Source organism: Mixophyes fleayi, chromosome 5 (assembly GCF_038048845.1).
Source record: "Mixophyes fleayi isolate aMixFle1 chromosome 5, aMixFle1.hap1, whole genome shotgun sequence".
Lineage (NCBI taxonomy): Eukaryota > Metazoa > Chordata > Amphibia > Anura > Limnodynastidae > Mixophyes > Mixophyes fleayi.
The window spans coordinates 180,137,066-180,163,299 of NC_134406.1; the positions used below are offsets into that span (position 1 = coordinate 180,137,066).

Here is a 26,234-nt window from a genome sequence, read left to right on the forward strand (position 1 = left end):
TATTTTAATAACATATCAGCAGACAATTTAAACAAGTGTTGTAAGCTATAAGAAACAAATACGACAATTAAAAAGTAAGAGCTGGGGACCACTGTTGAAGGCTCTGATTGTAGCAACTGACATTTGTCAATGAAGAGTGCTAAAATCTGTCTACAGAACCAAGAAAAGATGGTGCATGTTGAAGGTAAAGGCTGTAAAGTATCACTATTATATCAAGTCACAAGAGTTTGTCACTATGGCATTAGAAAAAATGACCCTTTACTGTAAGTTTAGATCAATTTTACATGAAGTTTAATTGTAAAAACAGCTTAAATCGAATGTGGAGCTCTGACAAAATAAAAATAAAAAAAATAAAAATGGAAGTGAGGATAAAAGAATAAACAATTTGCTTTTAAGGAGGGAATTGCTATTAAAATTAACTGTTGTTGCAATTGACAGATTTGACTAGCGCTAGGCATTAGACATGGCCAGCTGCTGGCAGCCATACACATGGTCATTTGTTCCATCTACAGTTTTTCTTCTCAGCAAGAAGCTAAGAAAAAAAGCATGCGTGGACTCTGGAAACAAACATGGTATAATAATAATAATAATAATTTTATTTATACAGAGCTTTTCTCGCAATAGGACTCAAAGCACTTTACAGTTGTGGAATAAAAAAAAAACACATAATAAAAAATAAACATATAAAGGATTAACAGAGTTGTTTTTAGAAAATTAAGGGGCATTAATGAAATGCTTCAGTAAACATGTCTGTAGCCTGTTTATGAAGACTTCTAGAGTGGGGGCCTGGCAGACTGTAGCTAAAAGCTTGAGCCCCAAATGAATGACGGGAGATTCTAGGAACAATTCGCAGTCCTTCATCTGTATATTGAAGTGAGCGAGTGGGAGTGTAAGGAATCAGAAGCTGCTTTGAGTGCCCAGGACCCTAGTTACATAAGGTTTTCAATGTCAATAAGCCAATCTTGAAACAGATTCGCCATCTTACAGGCAGCAGGTAAAGGGAATGGAGAACAGGTGTTATGTGGCAGGACCAGGGCTGGTTGGCTAACAGCCTGGCTGATGCATTTTGTACCAACTGCAGGTAATGCAGTTCTTTTTCTGTGAGAGCCAAATATAGTGCATTACAGTAGTACAAGCGTGAGGATACAAATGGATTTCATCATCAGATAAAATAATGAGGCTTTGATCATGGGTTTTTTCTAACCATTTTAGGGTGTGCTGACTAGGGCTTGAGCGCCTTTTGTTGTTATTGTGGTGTCAAACACACCTCTGTATTACACAAAGTTCATACATCAAACTTGTTTGCTATTCCATAGGTACACAACCTAGGTCTTTGCAACAGCTAAATTATAGTATGCGTAAGGAATTTTTGCTTAACAAAAGCTTAAATGCCCCAATACAAGATGACTTCTAATATGAGTAATAATTTACAGTAGGGGGTTTGTTATTCCTTATATTACACAAGTTTTGCTAATGAACACTGAAGTGAGGACATGAGAACTCACTCTTTATACATAAATTATTTACAAGAGATAATAAACATTTTAAACTCACTTGTGTATCATACATCGAAACTGAACTATCAGACAAGAAACCGTGCACTCTTTGCTTGCAACATAAATATGAGGAAAGTAACAATCATTTGCATTCCTGAATAGTTGCTGTATAGTTTATATGGGAATGGTTTAGGAGAGGGAAAGATAGGAGAAAAAGACCAGAATCTAATACAAATGTGGTAAAACAAATGACCATGTATCAGTCTGAATGCCACCATAACATGTGGCAGAGTGCCCAGAGGTGGAGGGCGTGTAAAAGAACATAGCCGAAAAAATTGTGAATAATATTTGCAGAGCGTTGGAATAGGAGGATCCTACAATAGATCAAAATGAAGGACAACAGTGATTATTCAATGCTTTAAACCACTACCACATCTCTCAGTATGCCAGCAGACTGATCAGTCATTTCCTACTGTGGAATAACAGGGATTATTCAAAGCTGTAATATAGTATATAGTTGTAAATGTTTATTATACCAATTTTCATTTATTATAAAACCTTGAATTTGATCCACTGGTTTTCATGGACAAACCAGTGTGTCGATACTGGATATGATTGAGGCATAACTGGAGTCGCAGCAGGACCATATCTATATATGAAACCTAAAAATTCATATATATATATTTCACCTAAGTACCAAATAAATACTGTCTAGATAGTGCATCTCTTTCTAAACAAATTTATTCTTGCTAATAATTAACAACCATTACCCATTTGAAATTACTATGAAGATAAAAAAATATATTACATACAAACCATCATCAGGGACTTATAGGACAGCTGACTGTCCCCAAATATTCTGCCACCCTAAGCCTAGTCCTGTCTGGCCTGCCCACAGATCAGAGCCTGGGCAGAAAGCAGTGAATACAGGCAGAAGAATATGTACAGGAATTAACTGGTGGGGGATACAAGTAAGGGTACAATACATACAGGGAATTATTTCTGAAACTAAGAGAGGTCTGAACTCTTAAGGTGAACTAGGCTAAAAAGGGCGGTAATACATAATTTAACCTGTAATACCCTTTTCCCTAACACCATTAAATCCATCATTCCCCAAAACAATAATGTTAATTAATATGTAATAGTGTTAACCCACATGCTTATTGGTGACACCATTATTAACAAACTACAATAAACATGTGTGTAAGGAGTTCTCTTTCTGCCAAAAATGTCAACCAACAATACATGTATTATTCATTCTTATTAATGGATTGGGGGTGTGGGTATGCAATCGCTCCAGGGTTCTGGAAAGCTTCCCATTAAAACAAAAATAAAATAAAGTCTATAGTGTATGCTGCCTCAAATAATAAACATTTCTGAGCCAAGATCTGAGGTGACAGACCAGTTTCACTATTTGCAGCCTGTGGCACAATACCAACCTAATACAAGCAGTATGGCTGCTGTACAGAAATGATACAATAAACCCCATAAGCCATATATAATGAAAGGCATAGACTTCATCTCAAACTAATAAAATTGTAAAAATGTGCATTCTTAGATCTGTATACTGCAGCAAAGTAGATGAGAAACATGAACAGCATAGCATTTGTCTTCCTATTTGTAGGTACTCCGTTCTGATGAAGTTCATTTGTTCTCCAGCAGAGGGAAGTAACTTCAAGTCATATTAATTATTACACATTCATTTTTCTACAGTATATTTTTATATTGGTCATGTCACACTGTATATGCAGGGGTTTATAAAGTAAATTTCAAACCTCTAAATCCACTTTTCCACCATACCATTTTTAGACAGACAACATTTCTCTTTAATGCAACCTCTCAGTTCTTGCCTTAGTTTCTGTAAAAATTTCAGAAACTGTTATGATGGTTCCTGAATATACAGAAGTGTCCGTTTTCTTTTAGTCTACCATATGTAATAGATAGTGGTCTTTAAATACTAGTGCTTATAGCATATAGAGGGTGGTGTATTGGTCCTGAGACATGGCTCATTAGTTTATTTTGTAATAGAGGACAGCTTTTGCATTGAACTATATGTAATGATTTTACTAAGATATTGAATGCTCAAAACATGTCGTAAATTTCTGATTTTGTAAAGAATGTGAAGCCTCCATATAGCAATCTGACAGTACAGTATCTATAGTATAATATGTCTAAAGCTGACTTTTTAGAGACAAAAGACATACTTGTAAAAAACATTACTACAGATAAATGTATTTTTTGCAAGAGAGGAGTCTAATTGTAAACAAAACAAAACATGGGTGCCCTGGATCATGATGAGACTTTCTGTCTTCAAAAACTATTCTGAGAGTCCAATATATGTATGAACAACATGTAATAGCTTTCAGCATAAAAATAGGTCATCTTCCACTTGTTTTAATTGCCAAATAGTATTACAGACACTCCTCTTCGCTATATTTCACACATAGATATCTATGTATTATTGAGTGGAACAATATAAATGAAATAACTGGAGTGGTTATACTTTACTAACTATATAAACATATCCACCATCTTTCATTCCTTTACAGCAGTTTGCTATGTTAGGAGAGAGCTGCTTATCTAACTACACAAGCAAACAGTGGCTGACAGCTAGACTTGCTTTGCAGAAATGCAATGTGGATTGGTTGATTCAAACATACAAAGGAGCAGGGCCAGTAATGTCTCAGCTATGTTACCTGTGCACAAACTGTGGGTCGATACCTCAAGTGTGGTCTGAGCATTTATTTCTTAGTGGGCTAATTTACATATTTGCAATATGTTTTATTTTGAATGTGCTCTCCCACAACAATGGGTCACTGACACTTGGAGTTTCAGACAAAAGAGCACACTGACACTTGGGATCCCAAATAAAATAAAGTTGAGTACACTGTGCTACATCATGTCACCATTTCAACAGGTGGCTGTAACTGCTGGCTGAGAAATATGAGTTGTATGAGCACAATACATACCAATGTTTACAAAGGGGGTAAAAGGAAAACAGTTTAATCTCTGAAGTTATTCAACATGTAAATTGTACCCTGTTTAACACACTCTCTATATATGGATCCATATTGGGATATAAGATAAACCTCTCTAAAACTGAATCCCTAGCTCTTCACATACCACCCCCAACTTTAGGACCTCATAAAAGTAACTTTAACTTTTCTTGGCAACAATGTAAAATAAAATATCTAGGGATCTATAGAACGTCCAGCTAGGATTCTTTATATGTTGAAAATTGCCCCAGAATAAATAAAGCAATTAAGCTAGATCTTCTCAGATGGCAAAAATAATTATCTCCTGATTGTGTAGAATAGTTGCCCTCAAAATGAATATCCTGCCGCGCCTGCTCTACCTCTTTCAGACCATTCCGGTAAAAGTGCCTAGGCCCACCCTAATCCAACTACACTGAACGCTGTCTGGCAACAAAAACCTCCACGCACTAGCTTCACCACACTTCATAGAGCAACATCTAAAGGCAGCAGGGGTTTTTCAGATGTCCACTTATATTACACTGCTAAACATTCAAGTCAAGCCGTGGCGTGGTTTACAAGAAGCCACGGCCCATGTTGGATAGATCCAAAATCCTCCTGTTGCAAAACAATGTTTTTAGGCTCGTCTCTAACCGTCCCAATGACTGATTCATTTGCCAGAAATGAGACTATTGTAGGCACCATTCTGAGAACACCTCAGCTCCCTCTCCCATAATGACTCCCTGGGACAATTCTACTTTCACTTCAGTGTCTATCTTGATTTGGAACCTGGCAGGAGAAGGGAAACAGAATGGTTGGAGATATATTAGACTCATTACCGGGAGAAATTTGACCTTCCAGCAATAAGCCCCTTCGCTTACCTACAAGTAATGCACTATACATGAGCCACACCAAAAGAAGCCCTTGGTTTTGTTACTCTCCCACATAGGTTTCCTAAGGTGACTACTAAGTAGATGATTTCTAAGGGTTGGTGCTTTATTTATAAATAAACCTTGGATACTCGGAAAGGGTTCCCTGTAAGAGAGGATCCCTTCTCAAAATTGGCCAGTGTTGTCTAATGATTTTCTCGACATCCTTATAGTAAATGTTATATTCTGTGATAAATGGTATTTCTACTTTTTTCATGAAATCATCCCTATTTTTTGGGACTAAAAGAGTATTTCTATCCATATTCTCAACTTATTTAGCTGACCATCCTTATAACCTCGCTGCAAAAATTGTTTCTTTAGATTATATGATTGCTTCTGGGACATGTCAGGCTCGGTACAATTGCACTTAATTTGCTGGAATTGGCTTATAGGAAATACTATCTAGCCATTTATAAAAATGGTTGCTATTAGTAGCAATAAAAGAGTTGGAATCCGTTGGCTTGCTATAATTGCTGGTAAATATATGTTTATCCCTAATATAAATATGAAAATATAAAAAGTGTACTTCCTCCTTACGGATGTCAAAAGTCAAAAGTCAAATTGATGTTAAGAGTGTTGCAATTTTACTTATCCCAAAATTCCATTAAAGATACATCACTCCCTTTCTCTGATCTCTCTACATATCATTGTGGGAATATATGAGAAGGAGAACGGACTTGTCATCTCCCACTGTATGGTCATCGTCTGTTCAGTGTCTTTATCATCATTTACTGACTTTTATTATGACTTTCTACATCACTCATCATGCTGGGAGCATATAAGAAGTATATGACAGACTTTCTATCTATATAAGAAAAGTGATGTTGGTATAAACACATTCATTATTACTTTACACATTTGGATTTGATTATATCAATGATTAGCGCTGGTCCTATATCCACTTTTTTTGTATTTATTTTTTGTTGCAGCTCATTGATGGATCAGAGCTTGAACATAGATGACTGTTGGGGTATTGAAGTTTGCGCTGTTGTACCATAGTTCTTTTTGATAAGTGATGCACTATGTCAACTCCCTCCCTAAGCCTGATATCATGAGACCTCTACCTTCATTGGAATCTTTATGTGTTCACATACCTCTACAAAGGGGTATTATTTCCATTCAATATAAACTCCTTATATCCTCCAAACAACTTTCCACCCTTATACACTTAGATGGAGGGATGACTTAGGCAGGCCACCAGATAAAAATACTTGGACAACAATCCCTTGTCAAAGAAAACACCTACAAAATATACTTTAGGTGGCATCTGGTCCCAACTAGGTTGAAAAGGATGTATGACACATTACACTACTGCATCTCCTATTGAGGTGTATAACCAGATGTATGTTTTGCATATTTCGCTTATCTAAGCGGCACACTTGCCCTTTATGGCGTGGGCCTATCCTTTCTGTCTGCATATTGTGATATTTGACCACCACTGTTGCAGCTGGGTCATTATCATCATCAACAATAATTTATATAGCGCCAGCAAATTCCGTAGTGCTTTAAAATTGTATATTATATATTGTGTGACGATAATTACAAATAAAGTAGTTAAAATAAAGTGTACCCTGCCATCTCCACACGATAGATGAAGCCACATAGTAGAGTGAACCCATGTTTTGCATTTTTAGACAGTAAAGATTCTGTGACATATCTAGTTCCTAGGGATTTCAAAAACTGCATTCTCATGAATTAAGGTTCAGTCCATGAAATAGTTGTCTCCACTGTCGGTAGGCAACAGGTGCACTTTAATAAACAAAAAGTAAAGATTAAACTTTGTAGTTACTTAGAAAGTAAGCAAAATACAAAAAAAAATCTGTCATTGAAAAATATTAATATAGTAATTGCTTTATTCAAAATCAAAATCAGATGTTCTCCAAATTATGAATAACGTATGACCCAGTCAGTCAACTTACAGCATTCACTGTGGCAGGTCTGTAGTCTTTTTCCTTGGCTATCCTTCCCAGTGCCAGTAACAGTAACGGTTAAGTCTCTCAGAGCAGTTTCCAGCGCCCTCTTTATTCACATAAATAAATACCTAAACAAAGAAAACACAGCAGAAGATAACTACATTTAATTACTTAACATATTAGCAGCAGCCTCCAATTGGTTGCTGTACCAAATGCATTTTACATGAGATATTTGAATGTGGGACCTAATGTGCAGTTCACAGCCATATGAAATCTATCAGTGAAAGCTAAGGGATAATACATAGAAAGGGCCCTCTTGTACAGTTCTTTCCATTCTAACCGAGCAGATTGTGGACCCAACAGCATGCAACATAAGCTTTTCATTACAAAACCTTTCAAAGCTTATTACTCATCAAAATGACACCAGGATATAAAATAATATATAGGTAGGTAAAATCAATGCTAATCATTATTTAGTGAATACTTTGATTCCATGCTACCTGAACATGTAGAGACATAGAAAACATGACAACAAATGGACGATTAGTCACTCCAAAATACTTGGGTAAGAAAGACATCAGCTGACATGGCAGGACACCTCTGTTTTCTCCAGTTTGCATCTTGAGAAGGAAGATTAGAACATATTTTTTACTTCAGGTCATATATTTTCAAGGGCTATGTGCAGTGGCGGATTAACAGTACCCAGGGCCTTGGCTGTTATGAAAACTTGGAAACCCCCAGACAGTATCATACATCATTTTATAATAATTTCTCAACTCATATTCATTCAGACATAAATATAATTTTTTGCCCTATTCACTTTGTTTTCATATTAGCCATTTCTATACTTTCAGTCATAGTTTTGATTTTGTTTTAATAATTATTTGATTTGCCATATATATTATTTATCTTTATTCATCCTTACCATCACAATAAACCCTGTTCAATCAGTAGACGTGGTAAGCAAACTGTAGCTCTCCAGCTGCTATGGAACTACATGTGTATGCAGTGCCACAATAGCTGGAGAGACAGTTTACCTAAGTCTGGTTTCTAATGAGTTCACAATTCATAACAGCCCATCATCCCAAGGAGCCAGTTCAGACCCATCTCTAAACTGCCAGAGATAGGCAAGTCCAGTACAAACACCAATACACCTCTTGGAATGTTCATCTTTACCTCTCTGAGGTGCAATATGTAAGACTGATGAAAACATGTTTGTAGCCTAATGCAGACTGAGGTAAGGGAGAGTGTGTGACTACATAAATAAATAGGAAGTTATTGGTTTGTACAGGCAATGACCCCCATATTGCATCCAACTAATGGGACAATTAGTTTAGGTATCATCTTTGGCAGATGGGGCCAAAGCTGTGAGACCCCCCTAAAACTATGGGCCCCGAGTGGTCCCCATGCACCCTATTATAAATAATCCACTACTGACTATGGGTACTACATATAGCTGAGTGTGAGTTTCCCATAGACTGCCACACCATCCTAGCAGTTTTAGCACTTATACTGAAGGGCGGTTAATCCTCTGCTTGAAATGACGGATGATGAATGCAATTTAAGCAGACCACAAAATACGATAAACACTTTGTCTATACACAATGGACAGACCAGACAGGGTATATTCAGCATCCAGTGAGTATCGTATATTCTATAGGTCATTATTTTAAGATCCTTCTGGTTAACTACGTGCATGGCAGCACATCATGGGCAGATGAATAACTGCTCAGAAGTACATAGCCTCCATGTGGCAGCATACTTCTGTGAAAATGTTACTGGCTATAATACAGGCAAATGTCAGAAGCCACATGACAACATACTGGTGCCCAAACTGTTTGGAGACTTCAAGGAGGAATTTATTTCTTAGTAAGAAACGTTAAGTTACATGTAAACTTATACGTTACTCCTATAGCAGTAACAATCCTTAAAAGAGGTCTCTAATCATAAATGACCCAATGTAATGTACAATCAAGGAACTTGGAAGAAATAAATAATAATTTCATCCTATTTGGATTAATATGGTAAAGGACCAAAGAAATATTTGTGGTTAATTTGTAACACTGATTGCTCGGCTATGACTTCTATGTAAAGCGTTTTCTTGTGTTAAGTAAGCAAACCGTGGTACTCATAATGCAGTCATATGATACAACATGAGCATATATTGAGCTGTACATGTAGTACGAAAGAATGTTGTTCCATATTTTATAATTTACCACAGGTATTATACATATTTCAGGGTGAAAATAGGCAGCTTTTTTTAACTTGAAAGTTTGGGTATGTATATGTAATTGAGAGCATAGGTTATTTTGTATGGTTACAAAATTTATTAGAAGGATGCAAATAATAGGTCTCCAGATTACATTCTTCCTTGGAAACCAGATGAAAGTTGACATTTTTATTAGGATCCTGCCAAGGAGCATACTGAATACAAGATTCACATTATGGCCATATCCACGTGTCAACTTATCACGAACACAGACTCCAGGACATAATGCAGACAAGGAGAATATCAAGAGACAATGTCCATTTGTGTTGTCATATATCTAGTTTTTAGATTCATCAAAACAGTGCACACATAACAGTGTTAAAAGTGCAAAAAAACTGCATAAGGAGCGTTTGAAAGACACAAAGTTCTATTCTTAACACAAGCTGTTCTGTGTTGACAGGATGAAAAAGTGAGCAAGCTGGCTGAGCACCTGGAACCCTGTTTGTGTATTTGGCAGATCACAGCACAAACTGGCAGATAGTGGTCAAGTGGTCTACACATATAATAGAGATGGGTGGTTCAGATTCGGAGAAATACGACAGATCTGGGATTTGGAGTTCAGAGTAGATACAAAACACAACTCGATTCTTTGCGCCAAAATCGGATCAAAAAATGGGGCAAAAACGCCATTTCCAGGAAAATATGGAACCGAAACGGTTGTTATACAGGAAGTGCATCACTGCACTTCTGAATAATGTGTTCCAAGCTGGAATGCATACCGCCAGAATGTGTACTTGATAGTGGAGGATTACTGCACATCCTCAGTACATGTCTTAGGTACTCATGGGGAATATACACCTGCTAGGTGGGTATCCCAATGAGTCACCTAGGAATTGCTGTGTTTTGTTGTTGTAGTGAAAACCCGTTTGTGTACTTTGGTTTGGAGTGCCTCACAGAGAATACAAGGGAACCATTGCCTCATATATTTTGCAATGATATGCAGACTATCACCTTCTGCTGAATCATGAGCTGCAACTGGGGTTGTATAATAAGTCAGATAACTACATGTTTTTTTCATTTCTGTCTTACCTGTTGTTCTATGTGGTTGCCTTGACAAAAGTCCAAATGTAGGACCGAAATGTCGACTTATAATGTCGGGTATGGAGTAGACTTAAAAGAAAATAAAAGCAGAAATAGTGATTGTATGTTTTAGTAAACTGCCATGTATTTTTGCTGATACTCTGTCACTAATTTTAGCCAGCCAGCTCGCTGTAAACTTTGGCCAAAATTAGTGAAAATTTGGACCGTCAGCTACTGCAAGCCCTGGTTGTCTTGCATAATTTCCATGAACCAAACCCTTTTCCGGTCTGGTTCTGTAGAATGCTTTAACTTTTCAGCTGCATGGGCTCTGTTAAGGTTATCGACCACTATGGAGTGGTATTTTTCTTTGGCATCATGCTTGCTGCTGGACAGAGCTAGGACACTTGTTCCCCATATTGACAAAAGTTGTGGTGACAGCTTCTGCCACCAAGGATATCATGTAGATTACCAAAGAAATAATAGACATGGCAACAGCAATCACAGTTGATCTCACTGGGTCAACAAGTAAACGGACATTGTATTTCAGAAGATCTTCAAAACTTCCCCTTCCTTAGTGTGATGACACTCCTCTGTCATTCCCAATTCCTAAATTTTCAACTGTTTTATATATGTAATCAAAATATTACGTGGGAGGTAAGAGAGAGCTGATGAGCTGACAGTACAGACCATTATGGTTCCTTCGATGACTGTATACCCAAGCCATGACACTATCCTTACAGTGCTTCACTGTTGGTATGAGGTTCTTATGGTAGATGCCATTGTTAAGATTTTTGAAAACTGTCTCACTTCAGTGTAAGATAGTGGATTCTCTTACGTCAATTGTATTAGCACAGGCTGGTCAGAGGAGATAACAGACCACTATTTTTCAAGCACAGTCCTCTGGCTGACCCTTTATGTGGCTTGTTGGTAGTAAACATAAAGGCAGATAGTCAAGGTCTGATAAACTGCTAAAAACTGAATGGTACCGTAAGAAGAGTCAAGACAAGCTGGATATAGGAAACAGGGAAACACGGAGTACAGAAGCAAGGGTCATTAACAAGTCAATGTCCGGAGAACAGGAATAGAAAAGGGCTGCAGAAAAAAACAGGGATGTAAGAGGTAGGGGACCTAATACTCTGGCAATAAGTAATGCAGAAAGCTACGTTTAAATAATTAGAGGAGGTCGGAATCTGATTGCCCTGGTGATGTAAGTGGTCAACTGACCACAGTCCCAAGGGAAGCCACTTAGGCACCACTACAGAGAGGGAAAAGAGCAGAGGAAGAATGCCAAACACTAGGTTCGGTAAGTACTTGCTGGATCCTGGGTTTGGTGTATTACTTAAACATAGCAGAACCATGTTGACCGAAAATACTTCTGGAATAATGGTATATGGACATATGTGCCAGAACTATTGATCATCCAGTTGAATTTAGGCAAACCTGATGGTTACTCAATCATAGTTACCATTTTTGCCCAGTGTTTTCTGATGTTGGAGATATGAACACAGACCTGCTAAGGCAAGAAAGGTATGCAGATCCCTAGATGTTGTACTTTGTGAATTCATAGACAGTTATATAATCTGTCACAGTTATTTAACTATTTAAGGTGCCACTGAAATATATGAGCAATAATTTCTTGTGCAGAGAGACCTCCTAATATGTCTGCATGTGTATGGTCACATTGCACCAGCAGTTCCCAAAGTGTGCGCCGTGGCTCCCAGGGGGGTCACGGTGCTGTCACAGGGATGCCGTGGGCAGGGTAAAAGACGAAAAACAAAACTTAGCAATCCAGTGGCACCGGGGACAAAGCATCCTCCTCTCTTCTCACTGAATGTTATCACGTCCGACATATTCAATGAGCAGTGGCAGGAGAGAGGAGGGTGCTGGGTCCCAGGCACCACCGGATTGGTAAGAAGACAGAAGAGAAGACAGGAGAATTAGAAGAAAGAAGGCCAAGTATGGTAAGTAAAGAAATGGAGGGGAAATGGTAATAGGAAACTGCAATGGAGGGGCAAAAGAATGAAGGAGAGGACAGAGTGTGAGGATGAAGGGGCACAGAGTGTGAGAATGAAGGAGGGCACAGAGTGTGAGGATGAAAGGGCGCACAGAGTGTGAGGATGAAGGGGCACAGAGTGTGAGGATGAAGGGGCACAGAGTGTGTGGATGAAGGAGAGGACAGAGTGTGAGGATGAAGGAGGGCACAGAGTGTGAGGATGAAGGAGGGCACAGAGTGTGAGGATGAAAGGGCGCACAGAGTGTGAGGATGAAGGGGCACAGAGTGTGTGGATGAAGGAGAGGACAGAGTGTGAGGATGAAGGAGGGCACAGAGTGTGAGGATGAAGGAGGGCACAGAGTGTGAGGATGAAGGAGGGCACAGAGTGTGAGGATGAAGGGGCACAGAGTGTGAGGATGAAGGAGAGGACAGAGTGTGAGGATGAAGGAGGGCACAGAGTGTGAGGATGAAGGAGGGCACAGAGTGTGAGGATGAAGGAGGGCACAGAGTGTGAGGATGAAGGAGGGCACAGAGCGTGAGGATGAAAGGGCGCACAGAGTGTGAGGATGAAGGGGCACAGAGTGTGAGGATGAAGGGGCACAGAGTGTGAGGATGAAGGGGCACAGAGTGTGTGGATGAAGGAGGGCACAGAGTGTGAGGATGAAGGAGGGCACAGAGTGTGAGGATGAAGGAGGGCACAGAGCGTGAGGATGAAAGGGCGCACAGAGTGTGAGGATGAAGGGGCACAGAGTGTGAGGATGAAGGGGCACAGAGTGAGGATGAAGGGGCACAGTGTGAGGATGAAGGGGCACAGTGTGATGATTTGTGTACATGATGTTTTCTTTTTTTTTATCTTATTCCTCTTATTAGCTGTAAATTATTCTTTGACAGAAATATAATTGAAAAAAAAAATAAATATATATATTCTTTTCCCTTGGATTTTTTGTGTATTATTTTTGCAAACAACTTACTAAGTAGTCCCGTCCTGACCTAAATGCTTATTACGTTATTTTGACCCAACTACATATAAAAACGGGACCTCTGTAATTATTTTGGAAGGGTGCCATGAAAAAATTGCGGAGACTCTAAGGGTGCCGCGAACAGCAAAAGTTTGGGAACCACTGCATTGCACACATGCCTTCTGGTACATTGAGAATATGTCATTAAATGGAAGGAATAAAATCTGGAAAAGAACAATTTTATCATAACTCCATGTAATACTATATTAACATATAATGATACATAGTTTAACAATGACAGAATTAATTTGTAATGTGTTAAAGAACATCGCCAGTGAAAATTATTAGTGAAATGATTGCCTCTGTTGAGGAGTGAGAGGGTCAAATCTACAATATAGAAAATTAAGAAAGAAGCAGAGCTATAATATTCCTATATTAAAAGATTGTGGAAGATTTATTACAGAAACAAATTTATGTATTAAAAAATATAATTGTATTTATTATTGTAAATAGACCAGGACAAAGGGATCAGAACAGAATAAATGTATCCTTAAAATAATATGATAATACTCATCAGCAGAAAAACATCATAGAAATATACATAAGAACATAGGTATCATATTAAGGATAAAGTTGTCATTCAAGGAACACAGTCCTAAAAATGAGACCCAAAATTAAATAAAAAATTAGGAGAGAGACAAAAGCATTCTTGGGTTCAACAATGGTGGAATAAGTTTAGAATGGAACAGTCAATTGTCCTTCCAGTGTATTAGCTGCAAAGCATAAAAAGGATCAATATTAGTTTTCACTCCAATGTGATTGAAACAGGCTCTGTATCTCTCCGATGTAGAGTTTAATTCTTTCTCATCTTGACGTAATGCAAATTCTAATACCTTCCAAGTTCAAATGTATTCTTGTCCTAGAAGTAGTGAAGTCTTTTCTTCTCAAAATGTTTCTCTGCGTGATGAAAATTTCATCAGAAGGTCAACTTTCTGATGAAACTGACACAATATCCATGCAATTTTAAGAGGCTACAGATTCTCTTTAAGCAACAGCTTGATAGTTATTAACCCAATTCATTCATAACTTTTTTTTCTTTTATTTCTCTTCTGTACAATAATAGTTTTAATAGTCTAATTTATGCTAAAGTTGTTTCACCAATATCAATTGCTACATTTAATTGACTGAAAGTAATTAAATTGAAAGGTCAATGGTGAAAATGGAAGCAGAACATCACAGAGTATCATGGGTAAAATGAGTCAGGTTGGGAGGTAGGTTGCCGGAATATGTTTATATATATATATATATATATATATATATATATATATATATATATATATATATATATATATATATATATGTAGATAAAACATTCAGCTAGGCATTCATTTGGTCGACATTCAGAAAGTCGACAACATTAGGTCAACAATTCAAATGTTGAATATATTATTAGGTCGAAAATCCGAATGACAATTGAAATGTAGACAGTACTATTAGGCCAACAATTCGAATGTAGACAGTATTTAATGGGAAGGGATAGGGTTAGGGACAGAGTTTGGGATATCACTATCAACCTAATACTGTTTACATTTAAATTTTGGACCCAGTAATACTGTCTACATTTCCATTGTCAATCTAAAAATACTGTCTTATATTTCAATTGTCGACCTAATAATACTCTCAATGTTATTATTGTCGACTTTCCAACCCTTTTCTATATTATAGTGTTGACCATATAAATGATGAAAGTAAACTGTCAAATATATGTATTACACCCCTTCTTTCAACACTGTGTCTTATAATTCCTTATTAGGAAACTATCATGTGCAATTTTAAACACGTGATATGAGGATAACATGTAGTCCCCCCCCCCCCCACTTCCACAATTAATGTACTGCATGCCTCATATACACACATATCTACTCAATGATTAATCAGAAACTACAGTAATGAATCTATTTTGTCCAAGCTTAATTTTATGGCAGAATAAGATATAAATTACTACTTCAGCTTGTCAATTCTATGTCCTATGGAATTTCCAGTTAATGCAGCAATAACATTGGCCTTCCATGGATACATATACGTTCGGTATTGGAAATAAGTATGTGTTACTTGGTGTCAAAGTTCACATTTGTTCTACTTAGAATTGCTAAATGCATCTGAAATCCTTTATGACAAGGCTGAAAAAAAAGATACTTAAGTGTGATAAAGATGCTATCACCGCTCATATCACATCAGAATGACATGTGTGAAAGTGAGATTTTCTGTTCCTTTGGAGAAGCCTCAACCACCAAATATTGTAACTTATATGATGCAATTTAGAAAGGAAAATACAGCACAATAGTAATATAAACTAATGTGCCCTATTTTAATATCATCATAATTTACTTGTAAAACGCCACAAAACTAAACAGTCATTATAACAAATGAAATAAATAAATCATACAGAAAAACATAGCACAAATATAACAGGTTCATGAAAATGTTGCAGAAATGAGATAGAGGGTAAAGGAGCCCTGCTCATTACAATCTAGAGGGAGAAGGTGATGGTGAGACAATAGAAGCTTAGTGGGAAGAGATGGTAGCTGGTAGTACCCAGAGGGACTAGTATCAAAAATAAGATTTGCTATAATGAAGAGGTGACTGTTGAGAGAAAGCTTGAGTAGGGAGCACAGGAGAAGTCTTGTAGGCAGGAGACGTGGTAATCAGGAGTGTAAAAAAAAAAATCACAAAAGCCAACTGAGTCCATCTGACTTTCTTGCCACTCCACATCTGCCTCACAATTCTACAAATTCTTACACTGGCTCTTCATATCCTCTAGAATCTAATTCAAATTACTTATTGTCATCCACAAAGCCCTCTTCATTACCACTCATTCATACATCTCTGATCTCATCTCTAAATACTCTTCCTCGCATCCTCTTAAATCTGCCACTCACCTGCACGTTGCCTGCTCTCGGATAACTACCTCTCACTTCCACCTACAAGGCTTCTTTCGTGCTGCTATGCATGATCAGACTCTCCCAAATCATTATATGTCCTCTGAAAACCCACCTTATTATTAGAGCTTACCCTACTCCGACCTATACTACTCACCCACTACTATGTCAATCTTCACTCTGTGACACACTTGCATCTCTCATTTCATCTCTGCTATTTTTACCATGAGACTGTAAGCTCTATCACAGGCAAAACGTAAATACAGTGATATAAAAACAATAACTGTCTTGTTTTTTGTGCTGAGCTTGCCCATTGTAAATGACCCCAATATTGATTTTGACAGAATAGGCTGAAGGTGCATTGATGCAATAAACTGCCTAATACTGAAACCCTTTCTGCAAAACAATGAACCATTTAAGTGCATAAAATATGTAAGATGTGTTCGTTTAAGAGGAGGAGGAACAATCAAAACAGCACTTGTTAAAAATGACAACTGGGAAGACTTTGCAACAATTGTGTTTATTACCTGCTATACAGACCTAGGTATCAAAATTGTGCAGAGGTTAGTACTAGTGACAAAATAATGTTAACAATGTGTACAACACATCAGACCAGTTACTCAGTAGTCAAACATCAGAACATACACTACTTGGACAAAAGTATTTGGCCACACCTGTTAATTATTGAATTGAGGTGTTTCAATCAGACCCGTTGCCAGAGGTGTATAAAATCAAGCACCTAGCCATGCAGTCTCCATTTGCAAATATTTGTGATACAAAATGGGTTGTTCTGAAGAGCTCAGTGACTTCAAGCCTGGTACTGTGATAGGATACCACCTTTGCAATAAGACGGTTCGTGAAATTTCATCCCTGCTGGATATTCCACAGTCAACTGTAAGTGATATTATTAGAAAGTGGAAGAATTTAGGAACAGTAACTCAGCCACGAAGCGGAAGACCACGTAAAATCACAGAGCGGGGTCAACGACTGCTAAGGCGCATGGTGTGTAAAAGTCGCCAACTGATTCCATAGCTGAAGAGTTCCGAACTTCCACTGGCATTAATGTAAGCACAAAAACTGAACTGTGCGGCGAGAGCTGAATGGAATGGGTTTCCATGGCCGAGCAGCTGCATGCAAGCCTCACATTACCAAGACCAATGGCAAGCGTCGAATGGAGTGGTGTAAAGCACACCGACACTGGACTGTGGAGCAGTAGAAACGTGTTCTGTGGAGTGACGAATCACGCTTCTCTGTTTGGCAGTCAGATGGGCGAGTCTGGATTTGGTGGATGCCAGGAGAACGTTACGTGCCTGACTGCATTATGCCAACAGTAAAGTTTGGTGCAGGAGGGATAATGGTTTGGGGATGTTTTTCAGGGTTTGGACTAGGCCCCTTATCTCCAGTGAAGGGCAATCTTAATGCTTCAGCATACCAAGTCATTTTGGACAATGCTATGCTTCCAACTTTGTGACAACAGTTTGGGGAAGGCCCTTGTTTATTCCAACATCACTGTTCCACAAAATAAGAACTACAAAGACATGGTTTTATGAGTTCGGTATGGAAGAACTTGACTGGCCCGCACAGAGCCCTGACCGTAATTCCATCAAACACCTTTGGGACGAACTGGAACGGAGATTGCGAGCCAGGCCTTCCCGTCTGACCTTATAAATGCTCTATAGAATGAGTGGGCAGAAATTCCCATAGAAACACTCCAACATCTTGTGGAAAGCCTTCCACGAAGAGTGAAAGCTGTTATCTCTGCAAAAGGGGACCAACTCCATATTAAAGTATATGCATTTGAATATGTCATTACAGTCCCTGTTGGTGTAATGGTCAAGCATCTGAATACTTTTGTTCATATAGTGTATGTAAGGATTACATTACATAAGTCTAGTACTTCCCAGTTATTAAAGAAGAATACAGTTTTTACTGCATTGTGACCATCAAGATTATCTGGTATATAGTTCATCTTCAGTTAACATGCTGTTTTATTAATATCCTACTTGAAAATATATATTTACAATACCTATTTGGGTATATTATTGTACATGACTTTGTACCATATCATGTTGCAAACACTGCCTATAAAAAAAACATCTGACCAGTAGCCAATTCTCTTCATATGCAGCAGTGGACAAGTACAGATTACAAAATTTGGGTGTGTGCAGAGGAAAGAGTGGCATATTTCCACTCTTTCCTCCATATTTTTCTCTAGATGTGAATGCATTATGGTAAGTGGCCGGGGAAGGAGTCAGGGTGGAATGAGGACATTTGCACATGGCAATGAGATTAATTATTACAATGTGGCATGTTGTGCCATTCCCTCCCCTCCTCTCTTCTCCAAAATCCTCTGTCACCTCAGAGTTGGCGGAGCTGCTTTATATATAATAACCCAATACTACATATAGTGCTGTCCTGCTACACAAACGGGGCACTGCGTGTCTATGCAAGTTAGAACACAGAGCCCTATTTGTTGTTAACTTTTGAATGACGTATCACATGACAGTAATGTAGCAGTCTTGTTTAAGAATAGCTCTAACAACGGTTGTGAATGAATTCAAAAGTAGTGATACAACGCTAAGCCTCAAGGTACTGCTGCATGTTGTTTGGAGGTATAAAACCCTTTTGGTCTAAACTGAAAGTATATACAACTATATGCAGTGGTTGAAGTGAGAGTGTATATACGGTTGTATGCCATACGGCCACTTCTCCTACTGCCTTCATTGTATATCAAATTCCATTTATATACTTACATTCCCATTACATTTATCATACTGTCACCTATAATTTTCCATACCAACACTTCTAACATTTTCGACCACCGACAATGACAATATGTATAAAATGTCAAACAGTGTGTTCAGTCGGTTCTATGTACATTACACCCGACTTCCCTTTCTGCAGAACAGGATTCCCAAGAAATGGTGAAGCTTTGCGGAAGTCACAGTTTTGCATGATACTTATGGAAAATGCTTCAAACCCAAAAAAAAAAAATCACACAAAATGAGCGAAACTTGACAAGGATGCAGCTGTAAGAGACCTCTGATGACATCAGCATTCACTGGATGGTAAAAGTAAGTCTTTTTGCTGGGTGTAGGAATTTGGAGCACCTGCATGGAACTAAATACTCTGTATAACCCTATCCACGGTGGATTCTATTTTATCCATATCTTTGAAATGCCACTCATCTTTAATGCTGCTCCAATTGCTTCCACATTACTAAAACATGACTTATTTAATAAGACGATCTTCTTACATTGTACACTGAAAACTAACAAGTCAATAAAGATTTTAAAAAGTTAGACCATTTCACATAAAGCCTCTAAATGAATATACTATGACAAAAAGCAAGTTTAAAAGCTGTTTCACTTGAAATCAGCAAATCAATATAATTCTACACACTATTCCCAAGAATCTTCTTATTAAAAGCCCCTGAGAAATATACTGGTTCTGTTTTATATTATTTATTGAGCTGTGAATCACTGGTGTCATTTTTGCCTGTGAATTAGTCATGTCCTATCATTACATTTAATTTTAAATATAGAACAGTTGTTTTAATCATAATGGTCAATTATTTGTTTTCAGCCTTTTTGACACTGGGACCAGTTGACAACGAGTCCTACGTCTTAGGTGTCAGTTGTCTCATTTCTAGGGACAATTCCCAGATTTCACCCAGGATTGTTGTACAAGTCATTGGTTAGACTGCATCTTATAGGACTGAATTTGGGGCACCGTCTATAGGAAACGTATATGAGAACTGGAAAGGGTTCAGTAGAGGGTGGCCTAGTTAGGCCAAAACCAAACAAGAGTATTTAAAGTTTAACTTTTGGTTTTCTAACCCTCACAAAAGTAATAGAAGTGGAAACAAGTGTGTTGGAGGAAGGTAAAAGCTATAAAATGAGATATACAAACTTTTCATAGAAGAAAAGATTAGAACAGTAAATGCACATTGCTGCCAAAAGGAAGCTCCCCAAACCTCCCCTAAAAATACTCTGCATTGACAAATGCAGCAGGGGCGGTGGTGGGTGAGACACAGAAAAACTCCTGACTGTCTGGACAGACCCCCAAGAATTGGGACAGTTGGGTAGTATGAAATCCTACCAGGTTGTGATGGAGGTATTAAGACTGATATACATGAGATTTGTGATGGCCACATTTGCTTTTTTGGGGGAAATGTAATGGTACTTGTTAATTATAAGGGAGCCACTGTAAAGTCACCTGTTTCACTCCTTCCACTTCAACCACTGTTTTCAAATCTCCTGCTCCCTGGTTCAAGTCACTGAAACTATTATCATGTCAGCCAGGCAGTGGGAGACTTGAAAGCAGCTGCCAGTTTGTTGGCATTTTTTAGGCTCTTGGCTCCGATCGGAACATTCTTAGGGGACTTGGGCCGCTATTAATTTATTTATTTATTGCACTAGTATCAGAAGAGAAAAATCTCTGCTCATTCAAATCTTTTTGACAATGTGATGTGCCCGGGTGCTGCTAACATTTTTGAGGTGTCCGTCCTCAAGGAAATAAGTTCAGGTAACTTAGCGCTATACCACAAATTATGGTAAATGTACATCAATTGATGGTAGGTGCTCTTAAGATTCCTTAATGTGATTGCTGCTCCTATATAGAGAGTATACAAAAACAAATTTCAAAAAGGAGTGCAAACCACTATTGAATGATGGACAAGTAAAGTAATTGAGTGGGTAGATAAAGGGTATTGCTATTGTAATTAATATACGTAAAAAATGTGGATGGATAGAGCTAAAACTAAATAAAAACATGATCTGTGAGTACTAATATCGGTGGTGAAAGATTGTCAGGTGCAAGTGAGAACGGTAAAATTCAATTTGATAAACATACATAAATGATACATGGTAAATGTAGGTCTTGGGTTAAATGAGCAACTGGACAAACTATAGCTCTGTCTGTGTTCTGGAACATACCAATAACTTCTTACTATATATGAATGGAGAGTACATAGCTGCTGCTTCAGCAAAATACTTCATTTTGTTATTGGGCACATTTCTAGTTCAGGGACGTGGTCACAGTTTAAGACACCACAGGCAAACAATTTACTGATGCAAAGATTACAAAATATATCACTTTTAACAATATAGTTACATGGCTGGTAAATTATAAAGAAGAAAGATGGCCACTGAGTCCTACTCTACGTATAGTCTAACAGGGTGAAATATAAACCTCACATTTATGTCTTTATTGATCTAGAGAAGAGCCAGCAAAAAGACCTCAGGCAAATACTTACCAATTACTGTAGATCTCATGGGGTGATTTATCTTTTACTTCCTGGGTCTAGCAATGATTATCAGCTTTCTCACTGAATTGAGAAATTAACAGAAGTACTTGGTCACAAAAGTCTAACGGGTGAATTTCTGAAATAGGAAACCGGGCCTCCTTGTCTATAATTACCTATAGGACCAAGCTATTAGTGGTCATATGAGCTGCTTTATAAACTGGTGCTGGACTTTCAACCCTGCCTGATCACACCAGAAAATTCCCCTGTCATATGTGATATTCCATTCAATAGGTGAGTAGCTAGGCTTTTTCTTTATATGTAATATAATTATTATGTAATATATATGAAGTGTGTACACATCCTGCATTGCAAAAACTGCAATAAAGACAACTGTCCAACAAAAAACATACATGGAAACAAGATGAAGAGAGATACTGGCCTATACGAGCTTATAATGTAAAGAAATAGGCAGACACATGAGATATAATACTGGAAAAATGTAAATCAGCTGTAGCCGTTTGTAGGTATAGGGGAGATATTGCTATATAGAGCTAGAGTATACATTATTCAGAGGCATGAAAAGAGAAGTGGATGAGGCATGTTGTAAAACAAAATGAATAATAGAAAAAGAGGTGGTATGACAAGTGACCCTATTTAGGAGTATCTAGGTATTGTCATGTACACCTGCTTACATACAGTGGAGTAGCAAAAGTGGTGGTAGCTGCAATCAGAACCGTGGCTTCTGTAATCTCTCTATGTACTGCCTTATGGTCATGGGCCGAACAGTGCTTTGCCAGGCCATATACCCATCACCGAGCAAGGGCCCGGTCATGCTGCTCTAGCCCCAAGACCCCCCCCCCGCTCTGCTCCTACATACCGCAGAGCATATCTACTACAGTAAAGCTGCTATGAGATTAATTTCCCTACATATTGTACGCAGGATCCTTTAGATAATACAGGAATTTTATTGTGTAAGAATTTCACACAATGCCCTGTTCTGATGCAGCACAACCCACTCCAACCCACTAGAGGGAACAGGTACATGCTACATACATGCACACTTCACACTCGCTGACATGAGGACAGAATAATAAGTGAATGCTGACATAGCAGTTCAGGGGTAGACCTAACCATTTTGCCACCTAAAGCGGACATGAAAACAGCAACCTTTACACAAACTAACACACATGTATCATGCTGTACACTAAACAACAAAAATAGTGTAACTTTAGTGAACGACAAAAAAACTGCTTCATATTTAGGTTGTAATCGAAGGGTCATTTGGTCTATATATGGATAATTATTTCAGCTATCATGTTGATCACTTGTGTTGCACTTTACGAGTCATATGAAATCTATAATCTTTTAAATGTGGTCAACTGAGCTGTAATCAGTGTTTATTTTTTGTCTGTATAAGTGGCTGTATAATATGCTAGTCACTGGGCCTGTATAATCTGGCAGTTACTTGTGTTATTTTTACATCCTTAGAATGAATGTATAGATAACACACAATAAATAGACCCTCCCAATAAAGTCAAACCATCTAGTTTAGCCACAAACAGTGTTTACTTTATGCCATTGTTTCCGTTATCTTTCGGTCAACCCTCTGGGATCATTCCTGGACAGTGAAATGTGGCCAAACACTATTCCTGTACATGTGCAGTAATCCCTATATATTCGCACAGATGTATGAGTGACAGACATTCACAGCATGTTATGCCAGATAGTTAAGAACAAGAATAATAAAAAATATTATTATGGTGGCTTATAAAGAAATGATGACAAAGAAAATTATTCATTTTACTGTAGAACCCATTAAAAAGATGAAGGGGCATATTTTTTTATTTGCTCTATACATCGAGTGGTAATTTTATCATCAAGCGGTAACTAGTGAAAGTAAAAGCCAAAATCTGGCCAGCTTACACTTTGGGCCCCCATTGAAATACTAATTAATAGAGCATTTTTCTTCATTATTGCCACCTACAGATAGCAACTGCAGAATAAATATTGCTGTGGCACATGTTTCGCTGTGATGTTTGGGGATGTAATCACTGCCACTGGTGATGTATAGGGCCAAGCAATAAAAAACACCAGGGCTTTTCCCTTTTTGCCTCCAAAATCTTCATTTAACTACATGAATGATCCACAATGTACCTTGTAGAGTGTATCATCAGTGGTACAATCTGGACAAATTACTTTCAATTAATACCCAGTGTTCAAATAGTTGCAATTTGGTTTTACATGTTGGTGTGTTGTTGGAATATTTGTATTCAATAAAAATGAAAGAATCACAATAACTCACCTACTGGGGGATTTGTTTCTGTGTCTCAGATAGAGGAAGTTCCAGCTTCTTCATAAAACTAAAACAAAAACACAAATTGACATATTATTATCGTTTGCTTAAATAAAGAAAAACAATTTTTCAGCGTAGCTAATTATTCCCGACAGTTGTGTTCCTCGACTACTGAAGCATAGCTATAAGATTGCAGTTTGTGTGAATTGTTGGCTAGTTTTTACAGATGTTTTCTAACAAAGGTTAGGCTTGCCGACACATTTTCTGTACTTGCCTAACACTAAGTGACAAGGTCCCACAGGCTAATGCAAACCATATCTCATGCAGTACAGTGGTTATCATAATCATCACCATTTATTTATATAGCGCCACTGATTCCGCAGCGCTGTACAGAGAACTCATTCACATCAGTCCCTGCCCCATTGGGGCTTACAGTCTAAATTCCCTGACACACACACACACACACACACACACAAGGGTCAATTTGTTAGCAGCCAATTAACCTACCAGTATGTTTTTGGAGTGTGGGAGGAAACCGGAGCACCGGGAGGAAACCAGAGCACCAGGAGGAAACCCATGCAAATACGGGGAGAACATACAAACTCCTCACAGATAAAGCCGTGGTCAGGAATTGAACTCATGACCCCAGTGCTGTGAGGCAGAAGTGCTAACCACCCGTTATGAGAATAATTTCCCTACATATGACTGCAGCCAGGGCCTTTTGGATAATACAGGAATTTTATTGTGTAAGAATTTCACACAAATGCCTATGATGTAGCGTATCCCACTCCAACCCACTAGAGGGAACAGTTACATGCTACATACATGCACACTCTACACTGGCTGAAGTGATGACCCAATAATCAGTGATTACAGGCACAGTAGATAATTTTGCTAAGCATTTTGCTACCTGAAGCAGGCACTAAAATAGCTTCCATTATACAACAGACACATGTAGTGTAGTGTACACTATATAACATAGATAGGGTCACATTAATTAATATTAAATACACAGATTTACACTTTGTCAAGAAAGCTTTCATTTTCATTAAATTAGTTATGCACATCTTGTTGTCTGTGTACATTCTGCTGCCTGAGAGATCCTCATTATATCATAGTACCCATATCATAGCATTTAGAATCATGAAAGTGTGAGACTATCAGCCTCTCTCCCTTTCTGACCAAACTCCGCAAAAGCAAATGAATGTAAAACTCTACCCACATTTACTTAAGCCCCTTTTGACCGCAAATTGGGATGTCTCACCAAAAATGGGATAGTTGTGAGGTATGTTAGAGGCCTATCCAGTGGTTGAAGTGAGCCAGTATATGGTGGTATACCATACTAATACTACTGCTTTAATTGTAAACCGCTCAAATTCCATTAACTCATATTTTCCATATTGCCACTTCTAAATTTCCACTTCGACCATTGAGTCTACCCTGTAACAGATGTGTTAAGCTGCTCTAGGCAAAGACTATTGTGCATGACTACACATTGTGCATATGTGGCAATAAGTGTCCCAGGGTAAATCTATATAGCTGCATAAATAACAAGTCTAATATTTTTCGTGAAACAGTGTAGAACTCCTTGGTGAAATATGGTGTAGCTATGAGGATTTGATTGCAGAGCTATGCCAAAATGAGGGATGTAATTGGTGGTTTAAGGCTGTGGCCAAGATGGGTCAGGGTATAGTCTAAAGTGTCTCAATTTTAACCATACTTGCCAACTTATGGCAAGTCTGATCCGGGAGCTTGCCGGGGAAGGTGGGCGTGCATGGGGCGGGGCTCCAAAATCGCATCATTTTGGCCACGCCCCATGCCGTAATGACGCGATTCCCGGTGAATTGCGGCGTTTTGGACCTAATTCTGCCCAGTGGGCAGATCCGGGAGATTGCCACACTCTCCCGGGCGTCCGTGAGACTCATGCGAAATGCGGGAGTCTCCCGGACATTCCGGGAGAGTTGGCAAGTATGATTTTAACCTTTGTTGGTAGCTAATAAACCGGGAGCCCATTTTTTTTTCAGTGGTTCTACAAAGTAGTTCTACTACATTTCTTTTTTTGCTTTTTATTTTTACCCAAATAAGGAGCATGAATTTATTACATTCAGCTGACTACCTAATGAAAGATTTGCACTGTAATGTTTTAGTGCATATTTATATGCATCGCACATCTACATTGTATCAATACTACATGCGTCTCTTC

At 38.2% G+C, this 26,234-nt stretch overlaps 1 protein-coding gene across 1 annotated transcript in view; it reads right to left on the reverse strand.

Moving 5' to 3' along the window:
- Nucleotides 1-26,234, reverse strand: part of ATXN1 (ataxin 1) — a 224,204-nt gene that overhangs the window by 43,045 nt on the left and 154,925 nt on the right. The window contains exons 3-4 of the mRNA XM_075213105.1: nt 24,041-24,098; nt 7,317-7,438 (exon numbers count right to left, since the gene is read on the reverse strand). The gene's annotated coding sequence lies outside the window, so the exon portion shown is untranslated. The remainder of the gene's footprint in view (nt 1-7,316; nt 7,439-24,040; nt 24,099-26,234) is intronic.